Genomic DNA, 25,015 nt, shown 5'->3' on the forward strand with positions numbered 1-25,015 from the left:
CAATTTTAAAACATTTTTTAATTTTAAATTAAATAAGACTGTAAAAATAAGTCATTAAATTGAACACAACAAATAAAACTAAATGTATCAAATTATAATATAACCAAACAGAAAAAAATTAATTCAGGTAAGTTTTGAACCCATTACTATACATCTTTACTGGTATTACTGTAAGGACAAAAAGCAAAGAACTCACAAACTTGATACTTATATGTACTGTTAATAGTGATATTGTATTGAAACTCTGAAATTATCTTACATATAATGTAGGGCACTATAAATAAGTTAACATTGTTACTATGAATGAAGATTTGCATTATGAAAGGAAATTATATATGCGTACAAGGTATAAAATTATATGCATGTATAGAAATGTATATATATAAAGTAAACATGTATTAAACAAAAGCAAGAAAAAACCCTGAAATATTACATTTTAATTGTAATTTTACTTTTTAAATTGAGGTATAATTAACAGAAGATTATATTGGTTTCAGGTATACAATGCGATAGTTTGATATTTGTATATTGCAAAATGATCACCTAAATAAGTCCAGTTAACATCCATCACCACGAATTGTGTAATAGTCATGGGCCATATAAGAACATTTCAGAAGTCAACAATGGATTGCATATACAATGGTAGTAGTCACATAGCCTCCATGTGTAGTATGTAAGTATATGATACTCACACAACAACAAAATTGCCTGACCACACATTTCTCAGAGTGCATCTCCATTGTTAAGTGGCATGTTACTGTATTTTAAAAACCAAATAAGAATAAAGCAATCTCTGACACAAGAAAATAAAAATATATTCAATTGATACTACACTATACACATGCACAAAAAAATTTTCCAAGTGACTTTAAAATACAAAATGTGATTGTACATCTCTAGAAAGATATACACTAAGGATGAAAAGAACCGCAAAAAAATTGTTTTTGTAACTATTTCAATAATCACATTGTAGACAATTGTGTTATTATAATATTGTTGTGACTGTAATGCAAGATAAAGCAAATGAGTAATTGTGTGATATGCTGAATATTTCATCCTTGGTGTTACTGAGAACCAGAATTCTTGGCATAGAAGAAAAAAAATAAAAATATAAGTCAGAAGAAGTTAGTAAAAACCTGGTAGTCCTAAGTTTGCATTGGATATATTAGTATAATTCAGGATGTAATTCTTCTGACAAAGAAATTCTTCACTCTCCTCACTGAAAAGGACTAGATTATCCCATTGGCAATGAGCATCCCTAGGGCCTACACTGCGTTAATTGAAATACCATCTCACACTAAAAGAAACCAAGACTCTTGGAGAAGTGGTTGGTTCTAGGTCTGGAGCAGAGGAAATATAAAGTGAGGCTGGAACATCTTTTTTTTTTTTTTTTCCAATTCTGAGCTCAGATCAAGTGTAGAAACCTTCATAATTATATAGGTCAGTAGTAAAACCTTCTCATCATTGCTCAGAACTGATCAGCCTTTCATGCACACACATCCCCCACCCCCTGAATCTCATTCAGCAAGTCCTCAGTCATGCACTGTCACCTTGACACACACACATGCACACACATACCCAGAGTTTTAAACTACTTTATACTTCTGCTTCTCAGAACTATAGAGATCATGCATCAGGGAGACTGGAAGGTCTTCTGATGCTCAGATTTGGCTATTTTCATCACTGATCCACTTTACTAAGAGCAGATCTCAGAAAAAGGCTGGAACATCTTACACCACACGGTAAGGAAGTGTTCAAAGATGAGTGAAGTTATGTCTTGATTTGAAGAGACTTCCACTAGCTAAATCTGAGATACTGGGAGTATCAAAAAGGACTAAAAGTAGTAAAGGATTACAACACGTCCAATTTAAAACAGAGTCCTTAATGGTACTTAAAAGACATAGAAAGAGTGAAAAGGAGTGGGAAAGGAAAAAACACTTCTTGATAGAAGAATGACAGCTAATAATTATAAAGGAATGAAGGAATGTTTTTAAAACTAACCATTTTGCCTTCCCAATGTAATAGCTGATTTATGCAAGAGTAATTAACAGATGATAAAACCATTGATTAAAGGTTGATGGAGAACACTATATTCGCATGCTCTCTATCATCCTATGAAATGCTTACTAATTTCAAAGAGGAAAATATACCTTCAAAATGGAGCCCTCTGTCAGTCTGCCCTTAACTAAGTGATCATACTTTGTACCACCAGTGAGAAGACTAACTGACTCACTGAGATTCCTGATGTGATGTAGTAAGTACACATAAACCATGAATTGGCCTTGCCAGAAGTACTTAATCTAAATCTACTTAAAGGAAATTATAAGACAAGTTCAGAATATAGGACATTCTAAATGACAGTCAGTCTGTATTCTTCAAAAATAACAATGTCATGAAAAACCAAAGAAGGTGAAAGGAATGTTTTAGGTTAAAGAAACAATGAAATACAATGTATGAACCTTGGTCATATGCTGGATCAAAAAACAAAAAGTTATAAAATTTGTTTTGTATACAGTTGGGAAATTTCTAATGTGAACTGTTAGATGACATTATGGAAGTATTTTCTTAAGTGTGATAATGATAGGAAAATATCCTTACTTCTAGGACATGCAGGCTGAAGTGTCATGAGGCCTTCAATTTATTTTCAGAGTTCAGAAAAATGTGTGTGTATACATATAGAAATTATATGTGTGTATATATATACATATATAATAGATATATACTGTTTATATACATACTCATGTATGTACAATTTAGAGATAGATGGGTATTTGTTGTACTTGTCTTTTAAATTCCTACAGATTTTCAATTTTTCAAAATAATAATTTGGAGAATAAAATAGCTATATTATTTGGCAGGAATATTATAAATTTGAAAGACATAAGATAGTAAAAAAAGTCCACAAATACCATGATTTAAAAAGATGCAGACATCATTTCCTGTTCCTGAGATCAGGAAAGACTTCATGGGAGGAATTGCATTTTCAAATGTAAAGGTTTTGAGTTAGGAAATATCTTAGAAATCATCTAATTCAACTATCTTATTTTGTAGATAAGAACACTGGCTCTGAGAGGCTCAATGGCTTGTCCAAATTCAACAAATAGTTAGTGCAAAGCTGTGAAATCTGAAGCAGAGAATCCATAGTTGTTTTCCACTAGTCTATTTATTGAGCAACTTCTATACACTAAGCAGTTCCATTTCCCATGTGAGATGGACCAAAAAGCTCACACTAAATTAAAATATATATATATATGTATGTGTGTGTATGTATGTGTGTATATATATAGAGAGAGAATATATATGTGTATATATATATATTGAACTCAATCATTACAAGTTTCAAAATAAAATTGAAAACCATTTGGGCAAAGAAGAAGGCAGTGTACTTCTAAGGGTTATTGGGATGATTAAATTAAGTAATGTGTGTGAATGGCCAAATGATTTCATATGATTTAATAAATGAGTCTTGATTTATATCACCCTTAAATTAGGCCCTAAGACAAGAACTGTGAAGATGACAAAGGGGTTCATGAGTCAAAGTATGTAGACGGCCTTTAGAAGCTGGGAACATCCTCAGCAAACAGACAGCTAGGAAATGGGGATGACTTCAGTCCAGAAGAGCAAGGAACTGAACTCTGCTAATATTCTAAATGAGCGAGGAAAAGGATCCTCTCCTAGAGCCTCCAGAAAGGAACACAAGCCCTGTTGACACCTTGATTTTAGCCCAATGAGACCCATACTGAATTTCTGATTGATAGAAGTATAAGATAATACATTCATGATGTGAAGGAAAGAAGGATAGAAGGAAGGAAGGAAGGAAGGAAAGAAGGAAGGAAGGAAGGAAGGAAGGAAGGAAGGAAGGAAGGAAGGAGAAAGAAAGAAGGAAAGGAAGGAAGGGAGGGAGGGAGGGAGGGAGTAAGGAAGGAAGAAAGAAAGAAAGAAAGGAGGAGGAGAGGGGACGGGAGGGGAGGGGAGGGGAGAGGGAAAAGAAATTGAGCAAAAGCGAGAACTAGGGATTTGTCAGCTTGTATAACTGGGAAGAACTGAGATGGAGACAGCACACAGGTCTTGAGCACCACTGAAACAGAACACCAATTTTGTTTATTATTTCTCTTCATGTTTTTGCTCTACCTGTCTTTGTATGAGGGCCTCATTGTTTCTGTTTAGAGACAGATTTCCTTCATGTCACATAGGATGGATACAGCCACAGAAAATCACAGAACTGGATCTTCTTAGTTCAGCAACCTCGGAGGACACAGAGGACTTCCCTCTCAGTATCCCTGTTTATACGACATATTATCTCCTGAAGATTGCTGATTGTCCTAGATTGGATCATGCACTCTTTGGCCAGATCTAGGTCACATGCAGCTCCACTATCAAGTTTACACACAACTGACAGTCCCAAGCCTCCCACCCCATCCCCAACCACATGGAGCAAGACACCAGAGGGAATGCTGGAAGAATGAAAACAAGAGGCAATCACTCCAGTGAGTGAACAACAGAAACAAATTATAGCATAAAGATCAAAATGCACATGAAGTGTTCCCAGAATGGCAGAAGATCAATTCTAATAGTGCTCCAGGGACAGAAAAGGTACTAGGGGCTCTAGTGTGGAAATTAGTGGTTAGCGAAATGACAGGCTGAAGAAAGGGGTACTTAATTCGGTAAAAAGTGGAGAGCCAGTCACTGCCTTAAAAAAAAAAAACACAATGGCATGATTTAATCTGGGGTGTGGGAATATTTATATGTGTATAAACTATCTTTCTCAAAGTGTCCTTGACCCATCAATGCCAGAAATCACCTGAGCACTTTGTTAAAAATGCAGAATCCTAGGTCCCACCCAAACTTACCAAATGAGAATTTCTGAAGATCAGTAATGGGTATCTGCATTTTAAATAAGGACTGAAGGTGTTATTTGTACATTCGAAAAGCTAGGAACAAATAGAGTAAGATTTTAACAGGAAAAACTGTTTAACAGTGAAACTACACAATTCATTTCCAAAATGTTTTAGTTATTTGGAAAACTCCCACCTACTCCTTATGCATTTTGTCTGTCACTCACAAGCTGTGTGACTGGACAATAATTTAGCTGCTCTGAGCCACAGTTCACTCAGGCCATAAAAAGTAAAATTTGGACTAGATCACCTCCCAAGCCCTTTAAACATTATATTGTAATTTTTAAATTCTACTTTTTGAAATATTTCTACACCAGTGTGCAGTAAAGGGTTAATTCAGCAGCCTTTCAAACAGAAGACTTGTCCTGGCTGGCTCTTGGGAGATAACTTCTATCCTGCCTGATAAGACTGTTTGGCTCATTTTGGCCTTTAGGGCACAAGTGACCGAGTAGCCAAGGTTTGTCATGTGGGTACCACATACCTAAGTGACATCTGCAGTAAATATCTTGGATACCAAAGCTCAAGAGAGCTTCCTTGATTCACTACTTCACACAGGTCACATGTCATAACCGTAACCAGGAGAATGAAAGGCTTCTCATGCAACCCCACTGCGAGGCACCGCCTAGCAGGTTATGTCTGGTCTCTCCTAGACGTCAACCAGGAGCATTTGCCCAAGGCTGATCTGCATCCTTTCACTGTGATAAGCCATACCCAGTGACTGAGTGTCTTTTCTGAGCTCTGTGCATCCTAGCAAATCATTAAGCCTAAGGGTGGACCCCTGATACAACCACTATTTCAACATAGTATTTTCAATGTGATTTTCAATTCAGTGAAGATTAAATATTGTTTAAATAGGACATTTTGTATGAATTTGTTATTTTGTTGCCCTTTGACCCAAGAATTACTAAAAATTTATCCTAAAGAAATCGTACAAAATACAGAAAGCACTGTATGAATTAAAATGTTTATTACAGGGAAATAGAAAATTGAAAACAACCTAAGTTTTAAATCATATAGGTATGATTTAATGAATGATAATATGTCCACTTAGTGAAATAGTCAATAAAATTATTTTTTACAATAAGTAAATATTTTGAAGTGCCAAATTTAATTCCCTGATTTATGGTATTAATTCAATGTTTTTAATATGAACTTCTAAAAATCATGACAACTGACATATAGACCATCCATTAGCTAAAATATATATGCCAGGTTCTGTGTGGAATCTAGTCCCCATCAACACCGGATTAGGAAATAATGGGATGGAGCAATGTGGAGACACTATGTAGGAGAAGAGATTGGACTTTTAAGGTCAACCACATAGTCGAGCACCAGCTTTACTTGCTGCTAGCTGTGAAGTCTCCAGCAGTTTCCTCACCTTTCAAAGCCTAAACTTCCACATTAGTGAAATAGGGATAATTATAACAACTGCTTTATAGAGTTACTGCCACAATAAGTGAACACAGCACTTAATGCAATACTTGGCATGAGGGAAAGCTAAATAATGTTCAGTCTGTCCTCTCTCCCTCAATGACACTCTCAAAGACTGCAGAAGTTTACTTACCTATATTTTAAAGTGCTGTGATACCTAGTTTCAATATCATATTAATTATAAAATAACGTAGTGTCATTGCATAAATAATGATGGCCCATATAAATCTGAAAGAAAATCTTAATTTTTAAGTGATTGGTTTAAGTATTGAAAAAATACATACATATTTTTTGCCACTTAGATAATCATAAATCTAATTTTGAAAATCAAATAATCTCAAACCAATTTACTAATTTAAAATCCAAATAGAGCAACATTAGCATAACAAATATTTATCACAGGTCGTTAACCAAAACAACAAACAGAAAAATAATGGAATGAAATAATAAGTGGAAAGCCTTACCACAGCCACTGTCACTGCTTTCCAAAAGCTTCTGGGCATTGTATCTTGCTAAGAAATTCAAAGATGGAAAACTTTAGAAGTTGTTTCTCTTTTAAGTGCACAACAGAAAACTCTTCAAATTGTCCTTCCCTGGTTAGTTCAAAAACAAAATGATAGTGTACAAATATTTTTATCCAGTTTGCCATGTTTCACTGTACATCCAGCCTATCTGATCTATTACATTAATTATGTTTTTTGTGGGGGAAGTATTGTCCCTTACCAAAGCATGCTTTTTATTTGGTCAGACAGGAGATTCAGAGAAAAACAAGTAAGACCATTTTCAGTTTCTTACTAGTGGGAGTCAAGTCTGTGTGGAGGAAATAGTTGTCATGCTCACCACATTTTTGTCATATATTTGCCTCCCAGAGCCAGTGTGTGCCACTGTGAAGAAAGAAGAATGTTGTTGTGTATAATGCTGGAAAAACACTCTCTGCCACCCATTGTCCCTCCCACAGGACAGCCAGGCCAATCTTTCTAAAACATAACTTTTCAATTCTGATTCTTGCTCAAAATTTCCCAAGGTCTCCCTTTATTTCCTGCTTAAAATCTGGGCTCTCCAACCTTCCTCCAGTGATACCCCTCAAAAAGCACCCCAACAATCAGGCCAAACTAGTTCACTCCTGTACCTTTTCTCATCCTGCTACAACTGCTTAGAATGACTTTCATCCAAATTCTAACATCTCTCAAGACCCAGTACAAGCCCTCTCTCATTCATAAGACCTTTACACGGCCTTGTGACTCACACATGAACTTTCTCTGAATGCCCATAGCACTTCTTAACTGACCTTTTTTCTCTTTGGGCACTTAATAAAATACTCCCTTTTATCCTTGCCTTTTTTACGATCCAGCTTCTACTCCAAGTGTTGGAAAATAGTAACTGTATACCATGGAAGCAAAAATTATTACTCTACTGTGGTAGATCATATTCTTGTTTGTAATTATTCACTCCCTCCTTCTTTGTGAATTGTTGGGGGGGCTCCACCCACAGAGCTCCCTGCCCCCGTCCACCACGGATGAGAATAAGTCTACCAAGATATGATCTGCTTGGGGAGGAAAGGTGGCCGAACTCTCAAAGGAGAAGGACCAGGAGCCTGTTCCTCAATGGGCTTTTATTGGATTCAATTTGCATGGGAATACAGGTAAAGCTCATCAGTCATTTTCAGGCAGTAAGGATCAAACAATAGATAACATACAAAGAACTCTGAGGGCTTATTCTGAGTCAGGGTCAGTTAACTAAAGGACTGTAAGACTTTGGGGAACAAATCATTTCATATTTGGACCCTTATCATTTAAATTGAGGGTGTTAGCAAAGCAGGTTTCACAGGACGTTATGTATTCTTTCTTAGGCCTGAGAGCCCCAGGGAACCTGCCCTTTCCAGCACAAGGCAGCACAACCCACCTCTGGCATTGTTTCAGGCTTAAATCAGGTGGAGGATGCGGGCAGCCAAGAGATTAGGAGACTTCTTACAGACAGAATGAGGACTCAGGCTATATCAAAGTCAAGGGGCAAGGGTCCATCACCCCCTTTTTCTATAGCCCCCCAAGTCCTTCCCTGAGGGTCCCTTTATGACCATGCCTGTCTTACTTAGGTCATCCCTCCCTTGAGGAATCTTACATGTCATTGGCTAACCAGTCATCCCCCTGGGGCTAAGCAGGGTGAAGTAAAGGGGGCAGAGGCAGCACCCCTGCCAGGGACATAAGCTTTGTCTCCTTAGTGGCTTATGGTCCCAAGGTCTCTCACTTAGCCTTAGCCATGGGGGGTTACAGCTTCTGAATCCAGGCAGGGCAGTTCCCAACAGTGAATAAAATGTTTTCCCATGCCCTTGACTTTGGGCCTGGACACTTAACTTGCTTTGGCCAACAGAATATTTGCTATATATCACTTCCAAACAGAAACTTTTAGTGGAATTGCAAGATTACAAAAGTCTCCCAGCTCTGTGCTCTCTGCCATCAGGAAAGCATGTTGTACATAAGGCTTTCTTCTCTAATTTAGGTTCCAGAATAAGGAGATATGTGGAGGAGGTTTGGCCTGCAGTCTGGAGTAGAATCACAACATCCAACCAGTAGCTGACAATATGAACCTGAATGAGAAATAAATATTTGTCATTGTAAATCACTAAGAATTTAGGATTGTTTGTCATATAATGAAAGGTGACTGATATAATCCCTAATATTTTATAGGCACTATGTCCTATATCTACCATATCTCATTTAACTAACACAAAAATCCTGTTACTACCTTCAGTGCACATGTGAAAAACAAAGAAAAGTAATCCAAAACACACAATGCTATAAGATTTTAGAATTAGACACATCTAGCTTTGAAATTAGATTCTGCCACGTATCAAATGTAGTATCACAGGCATGATACAATCTTGCTAACACTCAGTGCTCTGTCAAATACAGATAATACTTAAGTTTTCCTCACGGTGTACTTTAAGGGCTGTTGGGATGGTTATATTAAATACTGTGTGTGAATAACCAAATGATTAAATAAATGAATGAATCTTAATTTATATCACCCTTAAATTAGGCCCTAAGATAAAGACTTGGTGTAAGTTGTTTAGGAAACATGTATGGGATGAAGGAAAAGTGAGACAAAAAATCAGAAAAGTCAAAAAAATGATCTGGTTAGGATTTGGGAAAACAGTCTCAGTCCCACTGATACCATGTGATGTATGTCTCAGATGGCCAAGTAGGACTCTATCAGGCCCACCCATCACAAAGAACAACTACAAAATGCAGACCAAAAAATAAAATAAATAAACCAACCAAAACTGAAAAGTGAACAAAAAAAAGTGAAAAGATTCAGGAATAACCAAAACTTGGAAGAAGGATCAGAAGATGATGAGTTTCCTATCAGTCCAGATTTTACCGAGGGTAGGCTGAAGTTAGTACTCCATGGTAAGCCTAAAGCTCTAATAGAAAACAGCCCCCTTCTGGCCTGAAGAATCAGAGAATGGAATTTAGAGCAACCACAGATCCTGGAAAGTTGGGAGGGTAGGATTTGAGATAAAAGTGAGCCAGAAAGGGAGAGTCTTAAATTCTGTTTATAAACTCTGCCCAAGTCTCAGAGCCATACATCAATGGGACAGACTCCAACACCTCAGCTAAGTATAAAAGGAATGAACAGAAGTCTGAGCTGCTGCCACTCAAAAACTCCTTACAGTTCAAGTTTGGCCAAGTTAACTTCCCAGTCAAAAAAATAATAATTAACACTCTTTGGGGAAATATTATCTAGAGTCTTCACTATGTAACATTCTGCAATGTCCAAGATACAATTCAAAATTACTTGACTTAAAGACCCAGGGAAAGGTGACCCATTTTCAAAAGACAAGATGGTGCCTGTGTCTGAGGAGCACAAACCAAGTGTCTGGTGCGTGCTGTCCAGTGCTCCAACCTTCTCCTGTCTCCAGGTCAAGCTTTCCCATCTACTCCAGAGAGATTCCTGAGAGTCTTATACACTCTCTGTCTAGGGTGCTAAAAGGTGGCATCTCTTGGGTACAGATTCAGCTCCTCTTTTATCTTTTTTTTCCCCAAAGTAATACAAATTCAAATTTATCAACTCTTTACTCTTCTGAGGATCATTTCCACAAACCACGTCAGTCACTTTTCAGATTCTGCCTCCCTTTGGCTACTTGTACACCATGTGCTGGTTCCCAAAATTCCCATCCATCTCTTCTCACTGGCAGAATCGGCTTTAAGAGCAAAAGCTTTGTAAAATATATGATTGTTTAACCACTATGCTGTATTCCTGAAACTAAGTCAAATTAATGTTGAATATGAACTGTAGTTGAAAACTAAAGTAACAAAGAAAGAAAAAAGAAAGAACAAAGGTTCTGCTCAGTTTACCTTGATTTTACTACCAAAATATTAATATCCCCAACCAAAAGTCTGAAAAGAGTACATCATTATATTTCCTTCCCTTTCAAACCTTAGATGTGATATTAAATAGGACCCAAAGAATGACTGTGAGATAAACAGTACAAAATTTGTAATGTTTTCTTAACTGGTAGCCAACTTTAATTCTTTCAAGAATCTCCCCCAGACCCCTGGCAAGGAAACTGTCCTGCTTGGCGTATGCTAATATCCCTCTCTAACCAGAGGAATGTAAACAATCTCTTACCACACATTTTCTTGCATCTTATATTTTCTGGATCATAGCCTAATCCATCAAATGTATGCGCGTCTAGAATGACATGTCTGTACTAGCAGTTAGTAGATCAAGATCTCAAAGAAGCTCCATCCGCTAATTTAAATAGCAAAGTGTAGCAAATTGTACCTGACTCCAAGTTATACCAGCATGGTTATATCTTACATCTCAAAAGTTGCCTTGTGCCCAGGTCTTGGTGTGTATTGTCACAAGCACAGATGACACTTCCCTCCTAAAGTCATTCCTTGGGGTGAACTTCTACCAGCACAAAGCACACAATTCCCAAAAGAGGTTTTCCAAAAGAAACTGTTAATATAAGAGAAACATTTTCTGATTCATTGTCCCAGCACATCTGACATTAGGTAAAATCATGACACTTGTACAAATATACAATAATATGTGTCAAATATTTTATTTAATATATTAATTAATGAGAGAATGATTAAGGTGTTACAATTACTTTAAAAAAGAAACCAAAGAGCAGACACATATACAAGCAATCAAGAACATTGACATGAATTTACTAATAGATGTGAAACTGGCCTCCACCACACAAAACTCATTTGAAAAATAGTATTCCCCCCTTATCAGCACTTTTGCTTTCTGCAATGTCAGTTACCCATGATCAGCCAAGCCTGGAGAAGATGCCTGCATCACTCACCACACTTTACCTCCTCATGTGGCATTGTGTCATCTTCTCTTCACAAGAAGGGTGAGTACAGTACAGTAAGATATTTTGAGAGAGACCACATTTATACAATGTTTACTACAGTATATTATTATAATTTTTCTATTTTATTATTAACCCTCAGATTGCTTAATTTATAAATTAAACTTAACCATAGGTATGTATGTAGGGGAAAATATAAAATATATAAGGTTTGGTACTACCCACAGCTTCAGGCACCCACTGGGAGTCTTTGAACGTATCCCCCGTGGGTAAGGGGGTGCTGCTATACTGGTTTCCACAATTGCAGGATACAAAATAGCTCGGTTAAAGAAAATAAAAGGTGAAAAAACCTGTAGAAAAAGATAACAGGTAAGTACACTAGATAATACCTATTGTTCATTGAAAATAAACACAGTAGTATTTGCTCATTGAAGATAAACCCAGTAGTATTTTTTAGCCATTTTCAAAGATTTTCTGTAACAACCTTTTTTGTTCCAAACTTGTGATCATACTAATCTCAAAAATTACTTCTGCTCACATAAGAAAGGGCTAGTCTCACTATGTTTGGCCTAATTATTTACATATGTGCAACAGGTGTTAATTAACCACACAGGCCTCCTTGAGGTTGCTTTGCAAATCTACAGTAACATGGCATTGAAGTAATACTAAGGCTACTATATTAATTTCTGTCTGGAAGCTTTCATAAGCAATGTTGGACTAAATTTCTAAAAGCCACTCTTTTGCTATCCAGAGGTTGTGAAATGAAGCCCCCAAAACTTTTCACCATATTACACCTGCAATATCTACAAATTTGGTTGAATTTCTTCCTTGAGGTCCTCAAAATTCTCTTAGGTTCCTGGCCTAAGTAACCTTCCTTACTACCTGTAAGGCTGGGATCCTCTAAACCAGGCACTGATCCAGGTTTCCTTACAAGGTTTCATAGGCATTTCCTACACATGTAAAGTCATTTTTTTTTCTTAAAGCGGCTTATCATACTTGATTAAATAAGCATCCTTCTCAAATATGACATTCCAACTAGGGCCTTGATTTCACAATCAATCTGTCTAATTATATTCTGGTAAAGAAGATAACAGATTTTTTAAATTTTAAAAAAATTTATTGATTGATTTTACAGAAAGATGAAGGGAGAGAGAAACATCAGTTTGTTCTTTCACTTATTTATGCATTCATTGGTTGATTTTTTAAATTAATTTGAGAGAGAGGAAAGAGAGGGGGGGGAGACAGAGAGAAATATCAACTTGGTGTTCTGCTTGTTTATGCATTCATTCATTGTTTCTTGTATGTGCCCTGATCAGTGATCAGAACTGCAACCCTGAAGTATGGGCACAATGCTCTAACCAACTGACATGTCCTACCAGGACCCTTGGTTGATTCTTGTACATGCCCTAACTGGGGATTGGATCTAAAACCTTGGCATACCAGGAGGACGCTCAAACCGACTGAGCAACCCAACCAGATCATTGAAAAGGGCAGATTCTTATTGAACATTTGGAAACAGTACTTTGCCACGAAAAGTAAGGAGACTCAGAAAAGTTTTTACTGCATTTTTAAACCTTTTTTTGGAGATGTATCTTTTCAAAGTATATGATTCAACAACTTTGGGCATTCACAAAGGTATGCAAACATCACCACTACATAATTCCAAAACAGTTTCATCACTCCAAAAAGAAACTCCATATCTATTTTTGGTCACTCTCCATTTCCACCTCACTCATACCTTGGAAAAAACTAACTTATTTATGTTTGGGGGAATTTGCCTATTTTGAAAATTGTATATAAATTAAATCATACAATATGAGGCCTTTTGTGTCTGAGTTTTTTAAATTACCATAATATTTTCAAGGTTTATCCATGTTGTAGAATGAATCCATATTCCATTTTTGTGTTTGTGGCTAAATAAGATACAATTTTTGTCTTCTTTGTTTTTAATTAGATTTTATTAATTATACTATTACAGTTGTCTGAATTTTTCCCCTTTTGCCTCCCTCCAGCCAGCATCCCCCAGTCCCTCAGGCAATCCACCCACCTTTGTTCATGTCCATGGGTCATGTGTATAGGCTACTCCATTTCCTATACTGTACTTTACATCCATCCCCATGGCTATTCTGTAACTACCTATTTGTACTTCTTAATCCCTTTGCCTCTTCACCCATTCCTCCTCACCCTACCCCCACATGGCAACCATCAAAACACTCTGTATTCATCATTCTGTCTCTGTTCTTCTTGTTTGCTTAGTCTGTGTTTTTAGATTCAATTGTTGATAGATTTGCATTTTTTGCCATTTGATGGTTCACAGTTTTGATCTTCTTTTTATTAAATAAGTTTCTGTAACATTTCATATAATAATGGTTTGGTGATGATGAACTCCTTTAGTTTTCTCTTGTCTGGGAAGTTATCTGCCCCTTGGTTCTAAATGATATCTTTGCTGGGTAGAGCAATCTTGGCTATAGGTCTTCGACTTTGAATATTTCTTTGAAAATTTCTTGCCAATCCCTTCTAGTCTGCAAAGCTTCTTTTGAGAAATCAGCTGACAGTCTTATGGGGATTCTCCTGTAGGTAATTATCTGTTTTTATCTTGCTGCTTTTGAGATTCTCTCTTTATCTTTAACCTTTGGCATTTTAATTATGATATGTTTTGGAGTGGGCCTCTTTGCATCCACCTTGTTTGGGGGACTCTATGCTTCCTGGACTTGCATGTCTACTTCCTTCACCAAATTAGGTAAGTTTTCTTTCATTATTTTATCAAATAAATTTCCAATTTTTTGCTCTTTCTCTTCTCCCTCTGACACCCCTATTATGCAAATGTTGGATCTCTTGAAGTTGTCCCAGAAGCTGTTTATACTATCCTCTTTCTTTTGGATTATTTTTCTTCTTCTTGTTCTGATTGGTTGTTTTTTTGCTTCCTTGTGTTCCAAATCATTAATTTGATTGTTGGCTTTATCCACTGTACTATTGTTTCCCTGTAAATTGTTCTATATTTCAATTAACATATACTTCATTTCTGACTGGATCTTTTTTAAGCTATTGAGGTCCTCACTAAGTTTCTTGAGCTTCCTCATAACCAATGTTTTAAACTCTGCATCTGAAAAATTGCTTATCTCCATTATGTTTAGTTCTTTTTCTGGAGTTTTGATCTGTTCTTACATTTGGGTCATGTTTCTTTGTCTCCTCATTTTGGCAGCCTCCCTGTGTTTTGTTTCTATGCATTAGGTAGAGCTGCTTTGACTCCGTGTCTTTGTAGTGAGGCTTAATGTAGTAGGTGTCCTATAGGGTCCAGTGGTACCGCCACCCCTTTCACCCAAGCTGGGTACTGTGCCCTTTGTGTGGGCTGAGTACACCCTCCTCTTGTAGTAGAGCCTTGGTTGCTGTTGGCAGGTCAATGGGAGGGATTTATCCAAGCCAGTCAGCTGCAAGGACTGGCTGTGACCACTGACTACCAATCTCCACCCTCTGTGGGCTAACAGCTGTGAAAGGGGTGGGGTGGTGGTGTTTCCTGATGTGGTCTGTAGCTGTCCACTTGGTGTGCTGGCCCTGGGGTTTCTCAGGTGGTGCAGGCCAAGGTCAGCCCCCACCTGTGTTTTGCCCAAGGCCACCCTGACTTGATAAATCAATCTGAGAAGGCTGCTACTTTTGCTGGGCTTGGAGATTCCCAGGTGAAGCCAAGTTGTAAATCTAGGCTGCCTAGCTGTTGCTTGTTTGATAGGATTTAGGATGTTGTGAAGCATGAGACAAGACCAGCCATTCATGTGGAAAAGCTACACGGGTGGACCTATAAGTTACATGGGTTGGAGTCTCTGGGGATCTCCAAAGCAGGTCAAACAGTGTCAGCCATGTTGATGGAGTCTCAGATATATCACCAGCTTGCTGGCTCTCTGAGCGGAGGGTTAAGAAAAGGGACAATGGCCTCTGCTCACCTTGATGCCAGACACTTTAGCTTCTCCCTGTATTATACTGGTGCCTTGTAAGCTGCCACCCCTGGGATAGAGCTCAGAGGGAGTGAATCTGAGTAGGGGAGTTTGTGTGTGGGTTCTTTAAGAGGAACTGCTTGGGATTCCAGTAGTTTGTTCCAGCAACTCAATTCCCACTGGTTTTTGAAGCCAGAAGTTGTGGGGACTTATCTTCCTGCACTAGAACACTGCGCTGGTGGGCCTGGTGTGGGGATGGAACTCCTTGTTCCCGAGATATCCCTCCTGAACTTTTATCCACCACATGTGGGCATGGGAGCAGCCCATTCTGTATCTGTACCCCTCCTACCACTTTGATTGGATGTGTTTTTTTTAATTCCATAGCTGTCAGACTCCCATTCAACTCAATTTCTGATGGTTCTGAGTGATGGTTGTTCTACATTTTAGTTGTAACTTTGATGTGGTTGAGCAAAGAGGTGAGTACTGTCTGCTTACACCACATCTTGACCAGAAGTCTCCTATATTTTTTGATTGGAGCATTTAATCCATTTATATGTAAGGTTTATTATTGATAGGTATTTATTTATTTCCATTTTTTCCCTTTGTGCCTGTGTTCCTCTCTCTCTTCTTCTTCTCTCTTCATCTTCTCAAAGCAGTCCGTATAGTATCTCTTGCAATGCTGGTTTGGTGAAGATGTGCTTTTCGAGACTTTTTTTTGGTCTGGGAAGCTCCTTTTTTCAACTTCCATTTTAATTGAGAGCCTTGCTGGATATAGTAGTCTTGGTTGCAGGTCTTTGCTTTTCATTACTTAGAATATTTTGTGTCATTCCCTTCTGGCTTGTAGTGTTTTTGTTGAGAAATCAGCTGATAGCCTTATTGGAGCTCCCTTGTATGTTAATAGCTGTATCCCCCTGCTGCCTTTAAGATTCTCTCTTTGTCTTTAAATTTTGCCATTTTAATTACAATGTGTCTTGGAGTGAGCCTCTGGGTTCATCTTGATTGGGGCCCTCTGTGCTTCCTGAACTTGCATGACTTTTTCCCTCACCAAGTTAGGGAAGTTTTCTGTCATTATTTCTCAAACAGGTTTTCTATCTCTTCCTCCTTTTCTTCTCCTTCTGGAAGCCCTATGATATAAATATTGTTATATTTCATGTTGCCCTGCTGCTCCCCTAAACTATCTTCATTCTTTTGGGGATCTTTTTTCATTTTGTTCCTCTGGCTGGGTTTTTTTCCCCTACCTTGTCTTCCAACTCACTGATTCGATCCTCTGCTTCATCTAGCCTGCTTTTAATTCCTTCTAGTGTATTCTTCATTTTAGATATTGTATTCCTCATTTCCTCCTGGTTCTTATTCATAGATTCTATGTCCTTTTTCATGCTGATATAGTTCCCACTAAGTTCCTTGTAGTTCTCAATGAGTTCCTTTAGCATCCTTATAACCATTATTTTGAACTCTATGTCTGATAAATTGCTTGCCTCAATTTCATTTAGTGCTCTTTCTGAGGATTCTTCCTTTCCTTTCAATTGGGGTTTGTTTCTTTGTCTCACCATTGTAGGTGGCTCTTTTTGTTGTTGTTATTTCTGCATATTAAATTGTTCTGCTTTGACTCCCTTTCTTCATGGGGTAACCTTCAGTGGTAGGAGTTCTGTGGGACTCAGTGGTGCAGTCTCCTTGAACTCCTGAGCTGGATACTCTAGGGATGCCCTTCAGGCAGTTTATGTGGAATCTCTTATTAAAATTGGGTTTTGGTTGTTGTTGGCTTTTTCACTGGTGGGTTTTCCCCTCCAGCTGGCTGACTGAGAGTCATAACCTCCACGATGTCTTGTATGCTGTTGTACAGGAGCTGCCAGAACAAAACAACCCAGTAAACAACACTCACACCAGCGAAAATACCCACCAACCACTATTACAGTAGCAACAACAAATGAGCTAATATTAATAAAGGTGGAAAGAGAATAAGAATATTATTTAAAAGGAAACAAGAATATGAGGTGACTAACAGAAAGAAAAATGATTATGAGAGAGGGTAGGAGGAGGAGAAATAATAAGAGTAGTAAATAGAAACAAGGTAAAGAGAAGGAGAAAATAAAATTTACAATGTAAATAAAATAGGGAAGGAACAGGGCAAACTGGAGTAAGAAAAAGGAAGAGTATGGTTTGAAGGATATGAGGTTTGGAGAAAAAAATAGTGAAAAAATGGGAACCAAATTGAAGAAAAACAACCACTACAGCAATATCCACAACAAAGGAGCAAAGAGTAATAAAGGTGGAGAGTAATAATATTATAAGAAAAAAGAAATAAAAGAAAAAAAACATTGTGAGATGTCTAAAGGAAAGAAAACTGATTTTGATGGGTAGAGGGAGGAGAAATAGTAAGTGTAAGGGTTAGAAATCAGGCTAGGAAAGGGAGAAAATAAAATTTAAAATGAAAATAAGACAGGGCTGGAGGACGGCAAAATACAGTAGGACAGGGGAACAGTAAAATATGAGATTTATAATAAAAAATAGTAAACCACTAGGGATAAAATTGAAGAAATGCAACAACAGCCCCAACATCAATGACATCCATGAAAATATTAATAAAGATGGAATGACAATAAGGAAATTGTAAGAATTGGAAAAAGAATGTGAGATGACTAATGGAAAGAAAGGTGGTTTTGAGAGGATGGAGGGAGGAGAAATAGTAAGGGTGTGGAATAGAAACAAGGCATAGAAGGGGAATAATAAAATTTAAAACAATAGTGAGAAAGAGAAAGATGAAAATGAAATGGAGTGACTGAAGAGTAAAATATGAGATTGGAATTAAAACTAAAATAAAAATAAAACATAATAAAAATATATATAAAATAAAATAAAATAAATAGTGAAATAATAGGAACAAATTGAAAAAAAAACCCACAGTGTTAAAAAGCCATGCAGGAGCAAAAATAACACCAATAATGAAAAAGAGTGAGGTGGAATTCAGCTCAGCAGAGTCTAGTATTTGTTGGCCTACTGTCTTCTCCTTCAGGATCTGTCCCTAACGTTAGTTGGTGTCCCAGTCTAGCTTTAGGCAGCCTATTTGAGACTACAGGCGATTCACAGTCTGTGGCTGTCTCATTCTGGCTTGGCTGGTCCCTGCTTTCCTGTCTTGCTGACTTTTTATCAGCAGAAGGCCCAGGGGTAGTTCATCTAACATCAGACAGCACTACATGTATCACCTCCACCTGCCTCCCAGAGGGGGCCTCTGGTGCAATCAGGAAGGTGGAATCCCTGGATCACCCTCTGGGAGGTGCTGCTCAGCCTTCAAGGAAGATGGTGCATGTGTTCCCCCACCCCTGCATCACGTATCTTGGTCTGTCCATATTATTTCCAATAATGTATTAGTTGTCTCTTTCACATGACAGGCCAATTTGTGTAAAAGTGTCAGCTCTTTCCTGCTTGGCGCCAATGGCAGCTCTTTGTGAGTCTGGGCAGGGCTCTGAATACCTCTCGCTGGCCAATTTCTGATCTCTCTATTCTGCTGTTTTCAGTGGAATAGGTCCTGAGGAGGAGCCAGCATAATGTCTGATAAAAGTTCAGGCCCTGGCTGGTATGGCTCTGTAGATTGAGTGCCAGCCTGTGGACCAAAGGGTTGCCAGTTCAATTCCCAGTCAGGGTGCATGACTGGGTTGCAGGCCAGCTCCCCAGTACCAGGCATGTGAGAGGCAACCACACATTGATATTTCTCTCCCTCTCTTTCTCCATCCCTTTCTCTCTGAAAAATAAATAAATAAAATATTTTAATTCAAAAACAAGTTCATAAAGGGCTCCTTTGGAGATTCTCTTTGTTTCCCCTGAGGATATGCACCTGGCAGGGGGTTCTTGAGCCTGGCCTTACTGTTCTGTGGGGTTTGCAATCCTGCAGGTGGGGGATGAGCACACCTTGCCCTTCCCAGAGGTTTGTATTCATTGGTTAGAGTGGCCCTGCCTGGCTGCAAAGAATCTCAGGTGCTCAGCTCTAGCCTTCCCAGTTCCTACCTCACTGCTCTCACAGGAGGCTCAAACCAAAACCCTCCATTCTGTGCACAGCCCACTGCTTGCAAGCCATGCTGGGTGGGACCCCATAATACCTTCACCTTACAGCCTTCTACGCTTCCTGGCCAGCTGGGTTCAGTGGGAATGGACCGTGCTTTGAATCAGGCCTCTTTGCTGGCACGGCAGCTGCACATGTGCCACGGCTCTGCTCCTCTATTTTTTTAATAATGTTTAAATTCTTTTTTAAATGATTTATTTATTTATTTATTTATTGTAGAGAGGGTAAGTGAAAAAGAAGGAGAGAAACATCAATGTGTGGTTGCCTCTCAAGCGCCCCCTACTTAGGACCTGGTCCAAAACCCAGGCATGTGCCCTGACTGGGAATTGAACTGGTGATCCTTTGGTTCACAGGCCCACACTCACTGAGCTACACCAGTCAGGCACTCCCCTCTTTAAAAAGAGAAGGAGCACCCACACTATGTGGCACCCACACTGCAGCTCTGAGCCAGTGTCCAGCTCTCCATGCACTCCACTTCTCCAAAAGGCAAAAAGTCTTTCTCACTGGCCTCAGCCTGCTGGTGCCTCCAACAGTTTTAGGAGCTAGCATTACTCTCTTGGACTCGCCCAGTTGGCACTGCAGCTATGGACATGCTGCTTGCTGTGTGTGTGCAGCCTGAGCCTCCCAGAATCCATATATCCTCCCAAGTCTCTCCCCGTCAGGGTTGGGTGTTCCCTATGTGGGAGCGCCCCTCTACCCCACTCTGGGAGGGGCAAGAGCTACTAAGCTGCATTTTCTCACCTCTATTCTCTCCCTTGCAGGCACCTCAGGGTATTTTCCCTTCAACATATAAAATGTCTTACCGGACTGTGCAAAGCTTGGCTTCAAAAATTCATTGTCAGCTAAGATTCCATTGGTTGTTCAGGCCCCTTGTCAGAAGATCAGCTGAAAATCTGTGCTGGGGGCACAAACAAGTGGGCTCAACTTCCACCTACTCAGCCACCATCTTCACTACTCCCAACTACAAAAAAAATGCTATACATTAAACTAATAAACTTCTGCACAATAAAGGAAATGATCAACAAAATGAAAAGGCAACCAAATGGGAGAAGATATTTGCAAATAATATATCTGATAAGGGCTAATATTTAAAAAGTATATTTTTTAAAACTCATACAATAGTAAAAAGACAATTTGATTTAAAAATGGGCAGAAAATCTAAATAGACATTTTTCCAAAAGGCATATAGATGGCCAACAGAAAAGGTGCTCAACATCACTAATCATCAGAGAAATACAAATTAAAACCATAATGAGATATCACCACAGGCCTATTAGAATGGCTTTTATCAAAAATACAAGAAATGAGTGTTGGTGAGGATGAGGAGAAAAGGGGAACCCTTGTGCACTGTTGGCGGTAATGTAAGTTGGTACAGTCATTATGAAAAACAGTACAGAGATTCCTCAAAAAATTAAAATAGACCTATCAAATGATGCAGTAATCCCATTGTAACAGGGAACACCGTGGTCCCCAAAATGGGAAAGTTCCCCCAATAACCTGGCTGGGGGAAGGGAAAGTGGAGCAGGGCCATTGAGAGTTACTTTGCATATCTAAAGAACTATTTTAGTAATGTTAAGTAGCTGTGGCAGGTGCTTAGAGCCAAGGAAATGGGAGTGACTCTAACCTGTGATGCGAAGTAGCCAGAGAGGCTTGCTGTATGTACCTGCATAAGAGCAGGAAGGTGGTTAGCTCTCTGTCATGGGGCCACACCTGCCAAGCTGAGAAATGCAGAAGAAACAAGAGTGCTGGCAGGTGTAACCCAGTGTGGAAGGAGTCAGAAATGGGGTTATAGAGGAAGATCTGTGCCGGGATGTAAACCCAGGTTCAGGGGCAGCCAGTCTCTCTCTTAGCCACGCTAGAGCTCTGGACCACGTGGGAAGGAGAGTAGGAGGGCCTTGAGAGGCTCTCTTGTGCTCTCTGGACCATGCAGCTTAGAAAGCAGAAAAGCAGAATGTAGCAGCCATGTGGGGTCTTGTCCATGAGGTTTGAAAGGATGCAGAAAGACCCCTACTGGCCTACCATGAGGACACGGTTTGGGATTAAGGGAAGGAGCCTAGCTAGCTGAGCATGGACAACTACAAGAAGCCAGGATACAGATGGGAATCTGCCCAGCTAAGCTATAGACTTCTCTTTCTTTTCCTGAGAGACGGTACCTCTGACTGGCCTGGTTTGGCATGGGGAGGCAGGACTGTGAGATTATGGGTGTTTTTCTGTTTCTAAAGGGAATGAGATTTAATGGCAGAATTCCACCATTATTCTAAGCCTGTATAACTTTTATTTATTTTTTAATATATTTATTGATTATGCTTATTACAGTTGTCCCATTTCCCCCCCCTTCACTCCACTCCTTCCTGCCCACACCCTCCCTCCCACATCCCCCCCCCCCATAGTTCATGTCCATGGGTCATACTTATAAGTTCTTTGGCTTCTACATTTCCTATACTATTCTTACCCTCCCCCTGTCTATTTTCCACCCACCATTTATGCTACTTATTCTCTGTACCTTTCCTCCCTCTCCCCCCCCTCCCACTCCCTTATTGATAACCCTCCATGTGATCTCCATTTCTGTGGTTCTGTTCCTGTTCTAGTTGTTGGCTTAGTTTGCTTTTGTTTTTGTTTTAGGTGTGGTTGTTAATTTTTTTGCTGTCCTTTGCTATCCTTTTTACTGTTCATATTTTTTATCTTCTTTTTCTTAGATAAATCCCTTTAACATTTCATATAATAAGGGCTGGGTGATGATGAACTCCTTTAACTTGACCTTATCTGAGAAGCACTTTATCTGCCCTTCCATTCTAAATGATAGCTTTACTGGATACAGTAATCTTGGGTGTAGGTCCTTGCCTTTCATGACTTGGAATACGTCTTTCCATCCCCTTCTTGCCTGTAAGGGCTCTTTTGAGAAATCAGCTGACAGTCTTATGGGAACTCCTTTTTAGGTCACTGTCTCCTTTTCTCTTGCTGCTTCTAAGATTCTCTCCTTCTGTTTCATCTTGGGGGATGTAATTTTGATGTGCCTTGGTGTGTTCCTCCTTGGGTCCAGCTTCTTTGGGACTCCCTGAGCTTGTAGGACTTCTTGGAAGTCTATTTCCTTTGCCAGACTGGGGAAGTTCTCCTTCATTATTTGTTCAAATAAGTTTTCAATTTCTTGTTTTTCCTCTTCTCCTTCTGGCACCCCTATAATTCGGATGTTGGAACGTTTCAAGATGTCCTGGAGGTTCCTAAGCCTCTCCTCATTTTTCTGAATTCTTGTTGCTTCATTCTTTTCTGGTTGGATGTTTCTTTCTTCCTTCTGGTCCACACCGTTGATTTGAGTCCCAGTTTCCTTCACATCACTATTGGTTCCCTGTACATTTTCCTTTGTTTCTCTTAGCATAGCCTTCATTTTTTCACCTAATTTGCGACCGAATTCAACCATATCTATGAGCTTCCTGATTACCAGTGTTTTGAACTGTGCATTTGATAGGTTGGCTATCTCTTCATTGCTTAGCTGTATTTCTTCTGGAGCTTCGATCTGTTCTTTCATTTGGGCCTTTTTTTTTTTTTTGTCTCTGCACGTCTGTTACGTAGTAAGGGGCGGAGCCTTAGGTGTTCACTGGGGGCGGGGTGACGCTGGTAGCTGTACTGTGACGCTGCATGTGGGGCAGGGGCCGAGAAGGAGCAATGGTGCTTGCTCCACTCTCTGCCAGATTGCAGTCACTTCCCCGATACCCACAATCAAACTGGGCCCCTCTAGTGCTGATTCCCCGTGGGCTTGTGCACACTCTAGGCCCCTGTGGGTCTCTCCAACGAACTCTCCTGTGAGGCTGGGAGTTTCTCCTGCTGCCACCTCCACCCCCACGGGTGTTTTCAATCAGAGGTTTGAGGTTTTATATCCCTGAGCTGGAGCCCTGGGTTGGGTGGTCTGCTTCGCTCCCCCGCCGTTCCTCCCGGTTTATCTGTGCGCGAATGTGGGGCCGCGGGGTCTGGTAGCTGCAACACTGCCAGCCCCGTTCGTTCCACAATCTGCCACCGCCGCCACTGCCTTGCCGCGAGTCCTCTCTGTCCAGCTGCCCATGTCTGCCCCTCCTACAGGTCTGGATGAATGTTTCTTCTTTATCTCCTTGGTTGTCAGACTTCCATACAGTTCGATTTTCTGTCATTTCTGGTTGTTTTTTGTTTTTAAATTGTTGTTGTCCTTCTTTTGGTTGTGCAGGGAGGCACAGTATGTCTACCTACGCCTCCATCTTGGCCGGAATCTCTAAACCTGTATACCTTTTAAATAAATAGTTCCTTTCCTCTTCATAAGACTCTAACATTGGGAGTCATGGTACTTATCAGCAGTTAGAAATAGAACCCAGTGTTTCTGGTACACCACTTCTGGGTATTTATCTGAAATAAATGAAAACACTAACTCAAAAAGATATCCTCACCCACATGTTCATCACAGGATCTTGTACAATAGCTAAGATATGGAAACAACCTAAGTGTCCAAAAATGGATGAATAAAGAAAATTGTGAAACTCATAAAAATTCTCCACAAGTTTGGATCTTCTTTATGTTTACAGTACCAGCAAATGGGTGCTAGATAATATACACAACTAATCCAGCTGATGGAAATATTGGATTTTTAAAAATTAATAAAGTGATCTTCCAGCAAGAGAACAGATACACATGGGCCTATTATGGGCTTGGTTAGAGCATTCTGAGAGCTATGATTATTAAGTTCCACCACTCTAAGAAGAAAGAGCACATCCTGGCCTGTGGTAATTTACCAGAATTTGTGTTGGCTAATGTGGGTGAAATGTTGCTACAGATATATTAAAACTAAATGTAACAAAAGAAAAAAAAACTTTAAAAAAATTCATTAAAAAACTACTGAGTATTGATGTACAATTCACAGAGATACTGTAAAATGTTAGTCCATAAAAATATCCCATTAACATGTTAGCAAACAGTGAGATTATTTCTCTGAAGAAATTTCATATGTGGGGTGAGGTAATGCTGGTGCCTGCCAATCAAAACACATTCCTTGTCCATTGAAGTTTGACCATCTATCTATTGGTTTAATCAGTCATGAATACTTGGGAGAATAATCACATTAATATTGACCACATTGATCATATCAATAATAAAAAAATCACATCAGTACTAGTAATAATAACTCCAACAGCTGTGAGTCTGAAGAATATTTGGTGTTTGTTTATACATGTATATGTGTATTCTGAATCATCCTCTCACATGACACATTACAGCATGAATTCAACCATATAAGGCTCTAACTTCAAACCATCTAAATGAGTTTGTTTTTCAAAATACCAAAAGTTCTTGTTATACTACTATGTTATCTCTGGTACTCTGGCATGGATATAGGAAAGTTTCATAAGTGATTCCAACATTTTTGTGT

At 39.1% G+C, this 25,015-nt stretch overlaps 2 non-coding genes across 2 annotated transcripts; both read right to left on the reverse strand.

Annotated features, from left to right (window-relative positions):
- Positions 1-1,400: 1,400 nt before the first annotated feature.
- Positions 1,401-1,470, reverse strand: LOC112319391 (small nucleolar RNA U2-30). Its single transcript, XR_002976334.1, has one exon. It is a non-coding gene; the product is annotated as a small nucleolar RNA U2-30 (small nucleolar RNA).
- Positions 1,471-1,609: 139 nt separating this feature from the next.
- Positions 1,610-1,689, reverse strand: LOC112319392 (small nucleolar RNA U2-19). The gene has a single exon (XR_002976335.1). It is a non-coding gene; the product is annotated as a small nucleolar RNA U2-19 (small nucleolar RNA).
- Between the last annotated feature and the right edge of the window lie 23,326 nt (positions 1,690-25,015).

This window comes from Desmodus rotundus, chromosome 11 (assembly GCF_022682495.2).
Source record: "Desmodus rotundus isolate HL8 chromosome 11, HLdesRot8A.1, whole genome shotgun sequence".
NCBI classification, from domain to species: Eukaryota; Metazoa; Chordata; class Mammalia; order Chiroptera; family Phyllostomidae; genus Desmodus; species Desmodus rotundus.